Source organism: Amblyraja radiata, chromosome 1, assembly GCF_010909765.2.
Source record: "Amblyraja radiata isolate CabotCenter1 chromosome 1, sAmbRad1.1.pri, whole genome shotgun sequence".
Lineage (NCBI taxonomy): Eukaryota > Metazoa > Chordata > Chondrichthyes > Rajiformes > Rajidae > Amblyraja > Amblyraja radiata.
Window position 1 is genome coordinate 115779381 of NC_045956.1, and position 15125 is coordinate 115794505.

Below are 15125 nucleotides of genomic sequence, written 5' to 3' on the forward strand. Positions count from 1 at the left end.
ATTCACCCTGTTGAGCCCTCTAATATTAATATACATGTTTTATTCTAATAAACTATGCAATTGCTCCCAATCTGACAGTCTGGCCATTGCAGGAAGATCAAGAAAACAACATTATACCCAGTATGTTGCTTAGAGCTAAGGGATAGAGCTTAGAGGCAGAGAGAAGATCTGAGGAGGGATGAAATACAAGAAATTACAGATGCTAGAATCTTGAGGAAAAACACAAAGTGCTGGAGGAACTCAGTGAGACAGGCACAATGTGGAGGGAATGGACAGATGATCTTATGGGTCAGGAGCTTTCTTCAGACTGATTGGACTAGGGGGAAGAAAGCTGGAAAATAGTGACAAAGTCTAGCAAGTGATAAATGGAGAGAGATAAGGGGGTTGACTGGCAGAGGGGAGGACTTGGTCATGAATGCTTAGGTATGAGGTAAAAAGGAAAACATAAGGAGAAGAGGATGAGTGAAATGTAAAGCCATAGGAAGGGATATGGGTAGAATATCTATCCACGGGAGTGGGAGGGGAATAAAAGGGAAGTGGGGAACTTGGGGATGGGAAATGAGTGTAGGATGGAAAGGAGCAGTGACTGGAAGGGTAGCTGTGTGGAGAAAGGTGGGGATGAGAAAAAGTAGGAGGGTTAGAGGGGTTATCACTTGATAAATGGAGAATTCAATGTTCATACCGTTGGCTCATATAAGGTGCTATTCTCCCAGAATATAATTATAGTAAAATGTTTTTCCCTTGCAATGAAGGTCAAGGTACCATTTGCCTTCCTCACTATTTGGTTCACCTGTTTGATAACATTCGGTGACTTCGGTGAAATCCTAATGGACATCAACATTTAAATAATGCTCAGTATATCTGCATTTTCTATCAGTCAATGGCTTCACATTGTTCTGTGTTGTACTTGGTCTGTTGTTACCAAATCACTCAACTTGTCCATTTCTCTTGTCACTCATTGTGGCCTCATCACTACTCACATTCCCATTTAGTTTTGCTTTGTCAGCAAATTTGTAAATGTTACATTTTGTTTGGTTACCTCAGCCACATAGATCATGATTAATTTGGGTTCAAGCAGGAATTCCCACAGTAGTCAATTAACCATAGTCTGTCAACTAGAGGGGACTGGTTACTCCTATTCTTCTTTTGATCTGTTAACCATCTCTCAATCTATACTTGTATATTACCCCCAATACCATGTGTTCTAACTTTGTTCAGCAATCTCCCAAGTCAGACATTATTGAAAGCTTACTGCGGCCTAACAGCGTGGAGTTGGTGGCCCTTCCTGGAGACCGATGGGTGCTCCAAGTCGCGGGAGTCTGCGGGACTTCAACATTGCAGAGCTTGCAACCCCTTTGCCGGGGATCGAAGCTCCAAACACGGGACTTGCGGACTTTAACATCATGAAGCCCGCAGTCTCTGGTAAGAAGAGGCTGATTCGGGAGCTCCATGCCACGGAGACAGTTTCAACCGCCCCCGACGCGGGAGATTCGATCATCCAGACGGGAGCTTTGATCGCCCCGACTGCGGATGGTTTGACTGGAGAACAAGAGGAAGAAGATTGAACTTCATTGCCTTCCCTCAAGTCAAGTCAAGAGAGTTTATTGTCATGTGTCCCAGATAGGACAATGAAATTCTTGCTTGCTGCAGCACAACACAATATTGTAGGCAAAATACAGAACAGATCAGTGTGTCTATATACCATAGTGTGGCGGTCCCTGGGGGGTCGGCATGAGACTGTTTCGGTTGTGCGGCTGAAGCCAGCATATATTGATATTAATCAGCCGGTGCTGATAGCGCGGCCCCGTAAACGAGGGCGGCCTCTGTCTAGGGTACCTCCTTCTCTGGCTACTCCGTCCCCTGCACCTGTTGGTCAGTTGCCTGTTCCGGTGCCGGGCATGATGTGCACCCGGGCTGGCCGCCGTGTACGCCCTCCTGTCCGTTTCGTGCCTCGGGTACGGGGGGGGGGGATCCTGTGGCGGTCCCTGGGGGGTAGGCCACTCCTTGGATCATCCCCCTCGCCGATTGAGGGACAGGGGCGTTGATCTGCCACGGGGTTTCCAGACCACCCTGGGTTTTGTGCTCTCGAGGTGTGTGCGTGGTGTACTCTCGCTGTAGGGATTAAAAGACTGTTTGAACCCGCCTGGCGTCTGGCCTTTTCCTGACCTCATCCAGGCCGCTACAATAGACCATATATATACACATAAATAAACAGATAAAGTGCAATAGGCTGTTATAGTTCAGAGTTTGTTTGATATCATATTTAGTAGCCTGATGGGTGTAGGGAAGGAGCTGTTCCTGAACCTGGATGTACCAGATTTCAGGCTCCTGTACCTTCTACCTGACGGCAACGGAGAGATGAGTGCGTGGCCAGGATGGTGTGGGTTTTTGATGATGTTGGCAGCCTTTTTGAGCCAGCGACTGTGATAGATCCCTTTGATTGTGGGAGGTCAGAGCCGATGATGGACTGGGCAGTGGACACAACTTTCTGCATTCTTTTCCGCTCCTGGACGTTCAAGTTGCCAAACCAAGCCACGATGCAACCAGTCAGTATGCTCTCTACTGTGCACCTGTAGAAGTTCGAGAGAGACCTCCTTGACATACCGACCCTCTGTAATCTTCTCAGGAAATAGAGGCGCTGATGTGCTTTCTTTATAATTGCATCGGTGTGCTGGGACCAGGAAAGATCTTCAGAAATATGCACGTCCAGGAATTTGAAGTTCTTGACCCCCTTTCCACCATCGTCCCGTTGATATAAACAGGATTGTGGGTCCCTATCCTACCCCTTACAAAGTCCACAATCAGTTCCTTGGTTTTGCTGGTGTTGAGAGCCAGGTTGTTGTGCTGGCACCATTTGGTCAATCGGTCGATCTCACTTCTATACTCGTCACCATCAGTGATTCGTCCCACAACAGTGGTGTCGTCGGCGAACCTGATGATGGAGTTCGCACTATACAGTCATGTGTATTGAGTGAATACAGCAGGGGGCTGAGCACGCAGCCTTGAGGTGCTCCCGTGCTGATTGTTATCGAGATTGACACATTTCCACCAATACGGACAGACTGTAGTCTGTGGATGAAGAAGTTGAGGAGCCAATTGCAGAGGGATGTGTAGAGACCCAGCTCTGAGAGCTTGGTAAGCAGGTTGGAGGGGATGATGGTATTAAATGCCGAGTTGTAGTCAATGAAATACAGCCTGACATATGAGTTTCTGTTGTCCAAGTGGTCCAGAGCGGAGTGGAGAGCCAGTGAGATTGCATCCACCGTTGATCCGTTGTGTGCAGTGGGTCGAGGTTCTTGTCGAGGAAGGAGTTGATATGCACCATGATCAACCTCTTAAAGCACTTCATCACCACAGACATAAGTGCCACTGATCGATAGTCAGTGAGGCACGTCACCTTGCTCTTCTTGAGCACCGGTATTATTGATGCCCTTTTAAAGCCGTTGGGAACCTCAGACCTCAGAAGTGAGAGATTGAAAATGTCCGTAATGGTCCGCACAGGTTTTTATAACACGACCGGGTATACCATCAGGTCCAGGTGCTTTCCGAGGGTTCACCCCCCTGAAGGCTATTCTGACGTCAGCCTCTGTGACTGTGACTGAAATACCATCACAGTGAATGGGGGCTTGGGAAGGCACATCAGTGTTCTCCCTATCAAAGCGTGTGTAAAACGCATTGAGCTCGTCAGGAAGTGATGCTTCGCAGACATTTGAGCTGCCTCCTGATTTTGCATTGTAGGTGATGGCATTCAAGCCCCGCCACAGTCGCTGAACATCCGTCTCATCCTCCAGCTTGGAGAAGAAGTCCCTTTTGGCCATTCATCACAGTGAGGAACGTGGAATCCACTGTGATGGATGTTTAATGTATGTTAACTTTTATGTGGTTGTGTGTCTTGTTGTTGTTCACTTAGTATGGCTGTATGGTAACTCAAATTTCACTGTACCTTAATTGTACATGTGACAATAAACTGACCTTGAAACCTTGACCGTGAAAATTCAAAGGAGACCATGTTCACTCCTTGTTTACTCCAAACTTTAGCCAACTCTTCTACTAAAAATGCTTTTTATTCTAAAATGGTTCGTCACTAGTCCACCCTGAAACATTTTCATTTTTACTGCCCATTTTGAATTTTTCATATGACACACAAAATATCTATTAAACTTCCCTTTTTCTCATTGAAATTAAAAGAAAGCACCAGGAGTATTTAACATGGTTAGCTATGTTTGAGATAGAAAATACTTTACCCAGAGTAAGGGAATCGAGAATCAGCGGACATAGGTTTATGGTGAGGGGGGAATGATTTAATAGGTGCTACTATTTTTGCATAGTGGATGGTAGGTATATGGAATGAACTGCCGTAGGAGATAGTTGAGGTAGGTAGTATCAAAACATTTCAGAAACATTTAGGCAGGTTCATGGATAGGATAGGTTTAGAGAGATATGGAGCAAACGCAGGCATGTGGGACTCCCAGGCCTGATCAATACAATACAATTTATTTATTTGTGTCATTTGAACCTCATTGAGATTCAAACGAAATTTGGTTTCTGCAGTCATACACACAAGAAAAAGAACCAAGACACAACACAATTTACACAAACATCCATCACAGTGAATCTCCTCCTCACTGTGATGGAAGGCAAAGTCTTATCTCTCCCCTACACTCCTCATTCTCCTCCCGATGTCAGAGTCAAAACCCCCGGCGGGCGATGGTAAGTGTCCCGCGGCCATTAAAGCCGCGCCGGGTGATGCAAGGCCGCGCTCCGGGTCTTGGTGTTGGAGCCCCCGGCGGGCGCTAGCAAGTCCCGCGGCCATTTAAAGCCGCGCCGGGCGATGTAAGGCCCCCCTCCAGGTAATTTTTAACCCCGCAACTCGGGCAGGAGAAGTCGCCGTTGCGGAAGCCCCGAAAAGCGGTCTCCCAGCATGGACCCGCGGGCTCCTGGTGTTACTGTCCACCAGACCTGCGGTTGGAGCCTCCGAATCCCCGGGGTCGGGCCGCAGCAGCGCGCCACCACAGCTCCTCCCGCTCCGAACTCGGTCAACTCCTCGATGGTGGGTAAGTCCGCAGGCTCCGTGACTGGAGCCCCAGGTCGTTCCGGTTGGAGGCCGCCCACGGTGCTAGGCCCCAACGACAACCCGACAGGGAAAAGATCGGGTTCTCTGTGCAGGGGAAAGATTTTAAAAGTTTCCCCCACCCCCGCCCCCCACACACATCAGAAATCAGATATGACACTATGTGAAGCTAACGAAGAAATTGCAGAAGCTCTGGCCGAGATTTATGAATCACAATCTATAATAACTGAACATTTCATTCAGTTCTCTTAATTTATAAGAAAGTTATGGGCTTTTGACTGTCCTCGATCACAGCTTTTGTGTTAAGTCAATGGAAAAGCAATAGGGAATGAGATGATAATTTCAGAGTATGAAAATGGCCATGTCTTTTTTAATACTGAAAGTGAATTAGATGTCAAATTAAACTTCTTTTTATGCTTTATCTGATGGGATAAATTGCAGACTTGATTTTTAAAATCTCAAAATTTTGTAACATTCCTACACTCTAGAACTTTGTGTTTTGCTCTCATATAACATTGCTTGTGCGTAAGCCGTAGACCCTAACCTAGCCTGCATGAAGTGAAGAAAGCAACCGTGTGCAGGAAGACGATGGAAGCGGAGAGATGGCATAAATTTAAATTTGAACAAGGTGACGGAAAAAACTTGTCAGAAGTGGGATTCGAACCCACGCCTCCAGTCGGAGACCAGAACACCCGCCCCGTTGTCGGGGAAGGACGCATCCTTGAGTCTGGCGCCTTAGACCACTCGGCCATCCTGACAGCTGCCAGGCGCAGCGGCAGCGAGCTACAAACCCATCAGCTTACCCGTGCGGCGCTTGCCTTTTATTCCTCTTTTTCGACCGGTTATAAGTCTATTTTCGGCGAACACTTCGTTCTTTCTTGTCTCTTAATCTAATCTACCCCCGACATTCTCCGTCCTCCGACTCCGCGCCTGCCCGTTGTTTACAGCCGTTGGTCGCCGGCGGGACGCGATGGAACCCGGTGCGCGTGCTCGAGCGGGGAGGGGGCGCGCGCCGTCGCCATGTTGGATCGGGGTCGGCCACGCGCGTGCATTACGTACGTGTGCTCTGCGCGTGCGCGTGTACTGTATACGAGCGTGTGCTCCGTGCGTCAGCATCGGGTGCCGGAGGAGCGCGCATGCTCATTGGGAATGACTGCAGGGGCTTCCACTTCAATGTTGGAAACACCCAATAGGTCAGGCAGCATCAGTGGAGAGAGGACCTGCCAAAAAGGTTCAGCTCAAAGATCTTTCATTAGATATCCAGCTACAGCATTAAAATATATATATATTTTACAGTGGGATTTTATTTAGTTTCTCCATTGCTTGTGAACCAAATCCTACTTAAAAAAACACACAAAGTTGGAGTAACTTAGGGGGTCGGGCAGCACCTGTGGAGGGAAATGGATAGGTGATGTATCAGGTTGGGATCCTTCAGAAGGAGGGAGGATGCTGGAAAAAGGGAGGAGAGGGCGGGACAAAGCCTGGCAAGTGATAGAGGTGTGATACAGAAGTGTGAAAACGCACTACTCCAGATTCAGGGACAGTTTCTTCCCAGCTGTTATCAGGCAACTGAACTATCCTCCATAACTAGAGAGCAGTACTGAACTACTGTTTTGATCTGACTTTACTGGCTTTATCTTGCACTAAACGTCATTTATCATGGGTGATGTTTCGGGTCGAGACATCACCCGAGGGTCCCTTTTTCATACTGGTCAGAGGGGAGGGAGATACATAGATGAAGAAGTGTGAAGGTGTGAAAATAGGGCAACGGAAATGGAGATTAAGGAAAATGTAGAATATATCATTGTTAGCTGTCGGGGTCCTTGGACGGTGTCGGGGGGGCGGGTATAGGGACAGGTGTTGCACCTCCTGCAGTTGCAAGGAAATGTATCTGGGGAGGGGGTGGTTTGGGTGGGAAGGGACGAGTTATCCAGGGAGTTGCGGAGGGAACGATCTCTGCAGAAGGCGGAAAGGGGTGGAGATGTGAAGATGTGGCTAGTGGTGGGATCCCTTTGCAGGTGGTGAAAATGTCGAAGGATTATATGCTGCGGAAAGCGGAAAGGGGTTACCGAGAAATTGCGGATGGAACGGTTACCAGGAAGTTGCGGAGGGAACAGTTACCAGGGAGTCGCGAAGGGAACGGTTACCAGGGAGTTGCGGTAACCGTTGGTAAGCATACTCCCTGGTAACCGTTCCCTCCACAACTCCCTGGTCAACTCGTCCCTTCCCACCCAAACCACCCCTTCCTCAGGTACTGTCCCATGCAACCGCCTTTACAGTCAGTTGAAAAAGAGAAAAGGATGTCAGATAAAATAGAGAGGAGATGTGAAACATGATGGCAGGGGAAGGGGATATAGGTGGAAAGGGGAAGGAGGACGGGGTGGGGGGGTAACAGGATAATGGAATAAATAAGTGTGCAACGTAGTGAAGTGGGGCACAGGTGGGGTGGGTACTTAAAATTGGAGAATTCAAAGTTCATACCATTGGGTTGTTAGCCAAGCAAGCAAAATATGAGGTGCTGTTCCCCCAGTTTGTGTGTACCATCATTCTAGCAATGGAGGAGGCTCATGACTGAAAGGTCGTCATGGGAAGGCGAGTTAAAATGATTGTAAACAAATATAGAGGCAAAAACTCTTCAATTCTTATGTGCTTTATTAATGCTCCCAAAGCCTTTGATCATGTTAATCATAGAAAGCTTTGTTAAAATGTCAAAGAGTGAGACCTCTGGCTTACTGGTATGCCCACCAGACTATGCAAATAAAATGGGGCAATAGGGTCTCAGCCCCATTTGGGGTTAGACAAGGGGGAATTTTGTCCCCAGTCCTTTTAAATCTTTATATTGATGATCTGTCCAAGCAATTGAAAGCCTGTAATACTGGGTGCATGATTGGTAATATTTTAGTGAACCATATTATGTATGCAGATGATCTTGTTGTCTTTAGTCCATCTAGCGCTGGTCTCCAGCAGCTCCTTATTATATGTTCTGTGTATGGTGTGATTTGTAGAACCAAAGAGGATAAATGTCTAAAATTTCTTGATTTTAAATAGTCTGACAATAATCTTAGTGTTTGTAATAAGGTAAAATATCTTGGGCATTTTATTTCAGAACAAATGACAGATGACGAGGATATTTATAGGCAATGACGTATGCTGTATGTACAGGTAAATATTATCTTGCTTAAGTGTGTTGCGTGACCAGCTGTGGTGAAGGTGTCTCTGTTTAGAGCATATTGCACACCACTCTACACTGCACACCTGTGGTCAAACTACGGAAAGACAAGTTTGCAGAGACTAAAGGTAGCCTATAATGATGCCATGAGAACACTGCTAAGGAAACCTAGATGGTGTAGTGCTAGTAACATGTTTGTGGCTGCAGGAGTCAGTAATTTAGAAACTATCCTAAGAAATCATATGCATAAATTCATTTGCAGGATCATTTGACTCTAAAAATGTAATTATCGTGGCCTTGTCAAACATAAGGTTTAGAACTACACACGACCAATCCCGGTTGTGGAGACACTGGTATCGCTGTCTTGTTGTAGGACACTGATCTTTCTTTTTTTATTCTGGATTTTAAATCATGTATTATGTTTTTTGTATATAATTTATGATGCCTTATGTGATATACTAAGATTTTATATGTATACTAGACTAAGTGGGACCCGTTGGGTCCCAGCATCACACAGGAGGGCTGGTCATCCAATGCAATATTCCACCTCTCCACCAATTCTAATATTGGTGGCCAGTTGGGGGGGGGGGGGGGGGCTTTCTGGAGCGCTAGTATGGGTGTTGTGGGCTGAAGGGACTGGTTTCCAGAGGGCTAGTATGCAAATTGTGCGCCTAATGGATTCTTGGGCTGGTGTCTCAGTCAATCAAGCCTGTTGTGCTGGCAACTCACTCACTCACGGCTGGTGGGCTGGTAGTTGACTCGCGTCTAATCCTTGAAACTCCATTTCAAGCAGGGTATAAGGCCACCAAATTCAAGTGCAGTTTCTTACCACTTCTAGCAGGGTGCAAGGCCACCAAATTCAAGTGTAGTTTCATACCATTTGAAGTAGGGTACAAAGCCACTAAAGACAGCGAGTCGTGACCTCTTCCTCCTCCATCTTGCAGAGACTGAGCCACACCCACATTTCCGGGTTTTATAACCCCTCCCCCCCCCCCCCCCCACCGGAAAAGGTGTGGCTTTCATGGAGTGATTGACAGGAGAGAGATTCTCAACCTTAAAAAAAAAACTAATAACACTTTTATTTTTCATTGATGGGAAGAATTCTCTGCACCTGCTCAGCGGAGGGGGACTGAGTAAGATGGCCAAAAATCACAGCCTTAAGTGGTAGCGTTTTATCTAAAATCAATATACAGTGCAAACAGGAAGTAAGTGTATTTACAGTAGTGCCTTTTAACTTCAAGCCAAAGCACCCACGCCACCATTTGCAGTAAGTAGTGCATTTCAACTGCATGCCACCATTTGAAGTAAGTGGTGCCTTTCAACTTCAAGCCAATGCACCCAAGCCACCATTTGCAGTAAGTAATGCCTTTTAAGTTCAAGCCATTGCATCCAAGCCACCATTTGCAGTAAGTAGTGCCTTTCAACTTCAAACCACACCCAAGCCACACCCAAGCCACCATTAGCAGTAAGAGGTGCCTTTCAACTTCAAGTCAAAGCTCCCAAGCCACCATTTGCAGTAAGCAGTGCCTTTCAACTTCAAGTCAAAGCACCCACGCCACCATTTGCAGTAAGTAGTGCCTTTCAACTTCAAGCCAAAGCACCCAAGCCACCATTTGCAGTAAGTAGTGCCTTTCAACTTCAAGCCAAAGCAACCAAGCCACCATTTGCAGTAAGTAATGCCTTTCAACTTCAAGTCAAAGCTCCCAAGCCACCTTTTGCAGTAAGTAGTGCCTTTCAACTTCATGCCACCATTTGCAGTAAGTGGTGTCTTTCAACTTCAAGCCACACCCAAGCCATCATTTGCATGTAGTGCCTTTCAACTTCAAAGCTCCCAAGCCACCATTTGCAGTAAGTAGTGCCTTTCAACTTCAAGCCAAAGCAACCAAGCCACCATTTGCAGTAAGTATTGCTTTCAACTTCAAGCCAAAGCTCCCAAGCCACCAATAGCAGTAAGTAGTGCCTTTCAACTTCATGCCACCATTTGCAGTAAGTAATGCCTTTCAACTTCAAGCCATTGCACCCAAGCCACCATTTGCAGTAAGTACTGCCTTTCAACTGCAAGCCAAAGCACCCAAGCCACCATTTGCAGTAAGTAGTGCCTTTCAACTTCAAGCCAAAGCAACCAATCCACCATTTGCAGTATGTAGTGCCTTTCAACTTAATGCCACCATTTGCAGTAAGTGGTGTCTATCAACATCAAGCCACACCCAAGCCACACCCAAGCCACAATTTGCAGTAAGTAGTGCCTTTCAACCTCAAGCCAAAGCAACCAAGCCACCATTTGCAGTAGGTAGTGCCATTCAACTTCAAGCCAAAGCAACCAAGCCACCATTTGCAGTAATAGTGCCTTTCAACTTCAAGCCAAAGCTCCCAAGCCACCATTTGCAGTAAGTAGTGCCTTTCAACTTCATGCCACCATTTGCAGTAAGTAGTGCCTTTCAACTTCATGCCACCATTTGCAGTGTATTTCAACTTAATGCCAAAGCACCCAAGCTACAATTTGCAGTAAGTAGTGCCTTTCAACTTCAAGCCAAAGCAACCAAGCCACCATTTGCAGTAAGCAGTGCCTTTCAACTTCGTCAAAGCTCCCAAACCACCTTTTGCAGTAAGTAGTGCCTTTCAACTTCATGCCACCAGTTGCAGTAAGTGGTGTCTTTCAACTTCAACCCACACCCAAGCCACACCCCAGCCATCATTTGCAGGAAGTAGTGCCTTTCAACTTCAAAGCTCCCAAGCCACCATTTGCAGTAAGTAGTGCCTTTCAACTTCAAGCCAAAGCAACCAAGCCACCATTTGCAGTAATAGTGCCTTTCAACTTCAAGCCAAAGCTCCCAAGCCACCATTTGCAGTAAGTAGTGCCTTTCAACTTCAAACCAAAGCACCCAAGCCACCATTTGCAGTAAGTAGTGCTTTCAACTTCAAGCCACAATTTGCAGTAAGTAGTGCCTTTCAACTTCAAGCCAATGCACCCATGCCCCCATTTGCAGTAGGTAGTGCCTTTCAACTTCAAGCCACACCCAAGCCATCATTTGCAGGAAGTAGTGCCGTTCAACTTCAAGTCAAAGCTCCCAAACCACCATTTGCAGTAAGTAGTGCCTTTCAACTTCAAGCCAAAGCAACCAATCCACCATTTGCAGTAAGTAGTGCCTTTCAACTTCATGCCACCATTTGCAGTAAGTGGTGTCTTTCAACATCAAGCCACACCCAAGCCACACCCAAGCCACAATTTGCAGTAAGTAGTGCCTTTCAACTTCAAGCCAAAGCAACAAGCCACCATTTGCAGTAAGAAGTGCCATTCAACTTCAAGCCAAAGCAACCAAGCCACCATTTGCAGTAATAGTGCCTTTCAACTTCAAGCCAAAGCTCCCAAGCCACTATTTGCAGTAAGTAGTCCCTTTCAACCTCATGCCACCATTTGCAGTAAGTAGTGCCTTTCAACCTCATGCCACCATTTGCAGTAAGTAATGCCTTTCAACTTCAAGCCATTGCACCCAAGCCACCATTTGCAGTAAGTACTGCCTTTCAACTGCAAGCTAAAGCACCCAAGCCACACAATTTGCAGTAAGTAGTGCCTTTCAACTTCATGCCACCATTTGCAGTAAGTAGTGCCTTTCAACTTCAAGCCACAATTTGCAGTAAGTAGTGCATTTCAACTTCAAGCCAATGCACCCATGCCCCCATTTGCAGTAGGTAGTGCCTTTCAACTTCAAGCCACACCCAAGCCATCATTTGCAGGAAGTAGTGCCTTTCAACTTCAAGTCAAAGCTCCCAAGCCACCATTTGTAGTAAGTAGTGCCTTTCAACTTCAAGCCAAAGCAACCAATGCACCATTTGCAGTAAGTAGTGCCTTTCAACTTCATGCCACCATTTGCAGTAAGTGGTGTCTTTCAACATCAAGCCACACCCAAGCCACAATTTGCAGTAAGTAGTTGTTACATATGCTACATATTCATTGTAGCAGTCCCAACCTCCTGCACTACTTTGTATCAGGCACACTCACCACACACACACACACTGTGATTAGGTATGTAAGCACTTTCAGTATTACTACGCCACACAGATAAAGGAGCTGAATAAAGGAGTAAATTAAGGCAACTGAAACAACCTGAATTGTGTCGTTATTATCAAGATATCAAACACGAAGATACAACAGTAGTGCCTTTCAACTTCAAGCCAAAGCAACCAAGCCACCATTTGCAGTAAGCAGTGCCATTCAACTTCAAGCCAAAGCAACCAAGCCACCATTTGCAGTAAGAAGTGCCATTCAACTTCAAGCCAAAGCAACCAAGCCACCATTTGCAGTAATAGTGCCTTTCAACTTCAAGCCAAAGCTCCCAAGCCACCATTTGCAGTAAGTAGTCCCTTTGAACCTCATGCCACCATTTGCAGTAAGTAGTGCCTTTCAACGTCATTCCACGATTTCCAGTAAGTGGTGTCTTTCAACTTCAAGCCACACCCAAGCCAAGGGGGGTGGGGGGGCTTTCTGGAGCGCTAGTATGAACACATTTCCGGGTTTTATAACCCCTCCCCCCCCACCGGAAAATTTGTGGCTTTCATGGAGTGATTGACAGGAGAGAGATTCTCAATATTTAAAAAAAAACTAATAACACTTTTATTTTTCATTGATGGGAAGAATTTTCTGCACCTGCTCAGCGGAGGGGGACTGAGTAAGATGGCCAAAAATCACAGCCGTAAGTGGTAGCGTTTTATCTAAAATCAATATACAGTGCAAACATGAAGTAAGTGCATTTACAGTAGTGCCTTTTAACTTCAAGCCAAAGCACCCACGCCACCATTTGCAGTAAGTAGTGCATTTCAACTTCATGCCACCATTTGCAGTAAGTGGTGCCTTTCAACTTTAAGCCAATGCACCCAAGCCACCATTTACAGTAAGTAATGCCTTTTAACTTCAAGCCATTGCATCCAAGCCACCATTTGCAGTAAGTAATGCCTTTCAACTTCATGCTACCATTAGCAGTAAATAGAGCCTTTCAACTTCAAGCCAATGCACCCAAGCCACCATTTGCAGTAAGTAGTGCCTTTCAACTTCAAGCCAATGCTCCCAAGCCACCACTTGCAGTAAGCAGTGCCTTTCAACTTCATGCCACCATTTGCAGTGCATTTCAACTTAATGCCAAAGCACCCAAGCTACAATTTGCAGTAAGTAGTGCCTTTCAACTTAAAGCCAAAGCACCCAAGCCACCATTTGCAGTAAGTAGTGCCTTTCAACCTCAAGCCACAATTTGCAGTAAGTAGTGCCTTTCAACTTCAAGCCAATGCACCCAAGCCACCATCTGCAGTAAGTAGTGCCTTTCAACTTCAAGCCACACCCAAGCCACCATTTGCAGTAAGTAGTGCCTTTCAACTTCAAGTCAAAGCTCCCAAGTCACCATTTGCAGTAAGTAGTGCCTTTCAACTTCAAGCCAAAGCAACCAAGCCACCATTTGCAGTAAGTAGTGCCTTTCAACTTCATGCCACCATTTGCAGTAAGTGGTGTCTTTCAACTTCAAGCCACACCCAAGCTACCATTTGCAGTAAGTAGTGCCTTTCAACTTCAAGCCAAAGCAACCAAGCCACCATTCGCAGTAATAGTGCCTTTCAACTTCAAGCCAAAGCTCCCAAGCCTCCATTTGCAGTAAGTAGTGCCTTTCAACTTCAAGTCAAAGCTCCCAAGTAACCTTTTGCAGTAATTAGCGCCTTTCAACATCATGCCACCATTTGCAGTAAGTGTTGTCTTTCAACTTCAAGCCACACCCAAGCCATCATTTGCAGGTAGTGCCTTTCAACTTCAAAGCTCCCAAGACACCATTTGCAGTAAGTAGTGCCTTTCAACTTCAAGCCAAAGCAACCAAGCCACCATTTGCAGTAAGTAGTGCCTTTCAACTTCAAGCCAAAGCTCCCAATTTACCATTTGCAGTAAGTAGTGCCTTTCAGCTTCAAACCAAAGCTCCCAAGCCACCATTTGCAGTAAGTAGTGCTTTCAACTTCAAGCCAAAGCACCCAAGCCACCATTTGCAGTAAGTAGTGCCTTTCAACTTCATGCCACCATTTGCAGTAAGTGGTGTCTTTCAACTTCAAGCCACACCCAAGCCACCATTTGCAGTAAGTACTGCCTTTCAACTGCAAGCCAAAGCACCCAAGCCACCATTTGCAGTAAGTAGTACCTTTCAACTTCATGCCACCATTTGCAGTAAGTAGTGCCTTTCAACTTCAAGCCACACCCAAGCCACCATTTGCAGTAAGTACTGCCTTTCAACTGCAAGCCAAAGCACCCAAGCCACCATTTGCAGTAAGTAGTACCTTTCAACTTCATGCCACCATTTGCAGTAAGTAGTGCCTTTCAACTTCAAGCCACCATTTGCAGTAAGTAGTGCCTTTCAACTTCATGCCACCATTTGCAGTAAGTAGTGCCTTTCAACTTCAAGCCACAATTTGCAGTAAGTAGTGCCTTTCAACTTCAAGCCAATGCACCCACGTCCCCATTTGCAGTAGGTAGTGCCTTTCATCTTCAAGCCACACCCAAGCCATCATTTGCAGGAAGTAGTGCCTTTCAACTTCAAGCCAAAGCAACCAATCCACCATTTGCAGTAAGTAGTGCCTTTCAACTTCATGCCACAATTTGCAGTAAGTGCTGTCTTTCAACTTCAAGCCACACCTAAGCCACAATTTGCAGTAAGTAGTGCCTTTCAACTTCAAGTCAAAGCTCCCAAGCCACCATTTGCAGTAAGTAGTGCCATTCAACTTCAAGCCAAAGCAACCAAGCCACCATTTGCAGTAATAGTGCCTTTCAACTTCAAGCCAAAGCTCCCAAGCCACCATTTGCAGTAAGTAGTGCCTTTCAACTTCATGCCACCATTTGCAGTAAGTGGTGTCTTTGAACTTCAA

The 15125-nt window shown here is 46.1% G+C and overlaps 1 non-coding gene across 1 annotated transcript; it reads right to left on the reverse strand.

Moving 5' to 3' along the window:
- Positions 1–5714: 5714 nt before the first annotated feature.
- Positions 5715–5829, reverse strand: trnal-caa. Its single transcript has 2 exons — positions 5792–5829; positions 5715–5760 (listed from the first exon to the last, which is right to left on the reverse strand). It is a non-coding gene; the product is annotated as a tRNA-Leu (tRNA).
- Positions 5830–15125: the final 9296 nt, after the last annotated feature.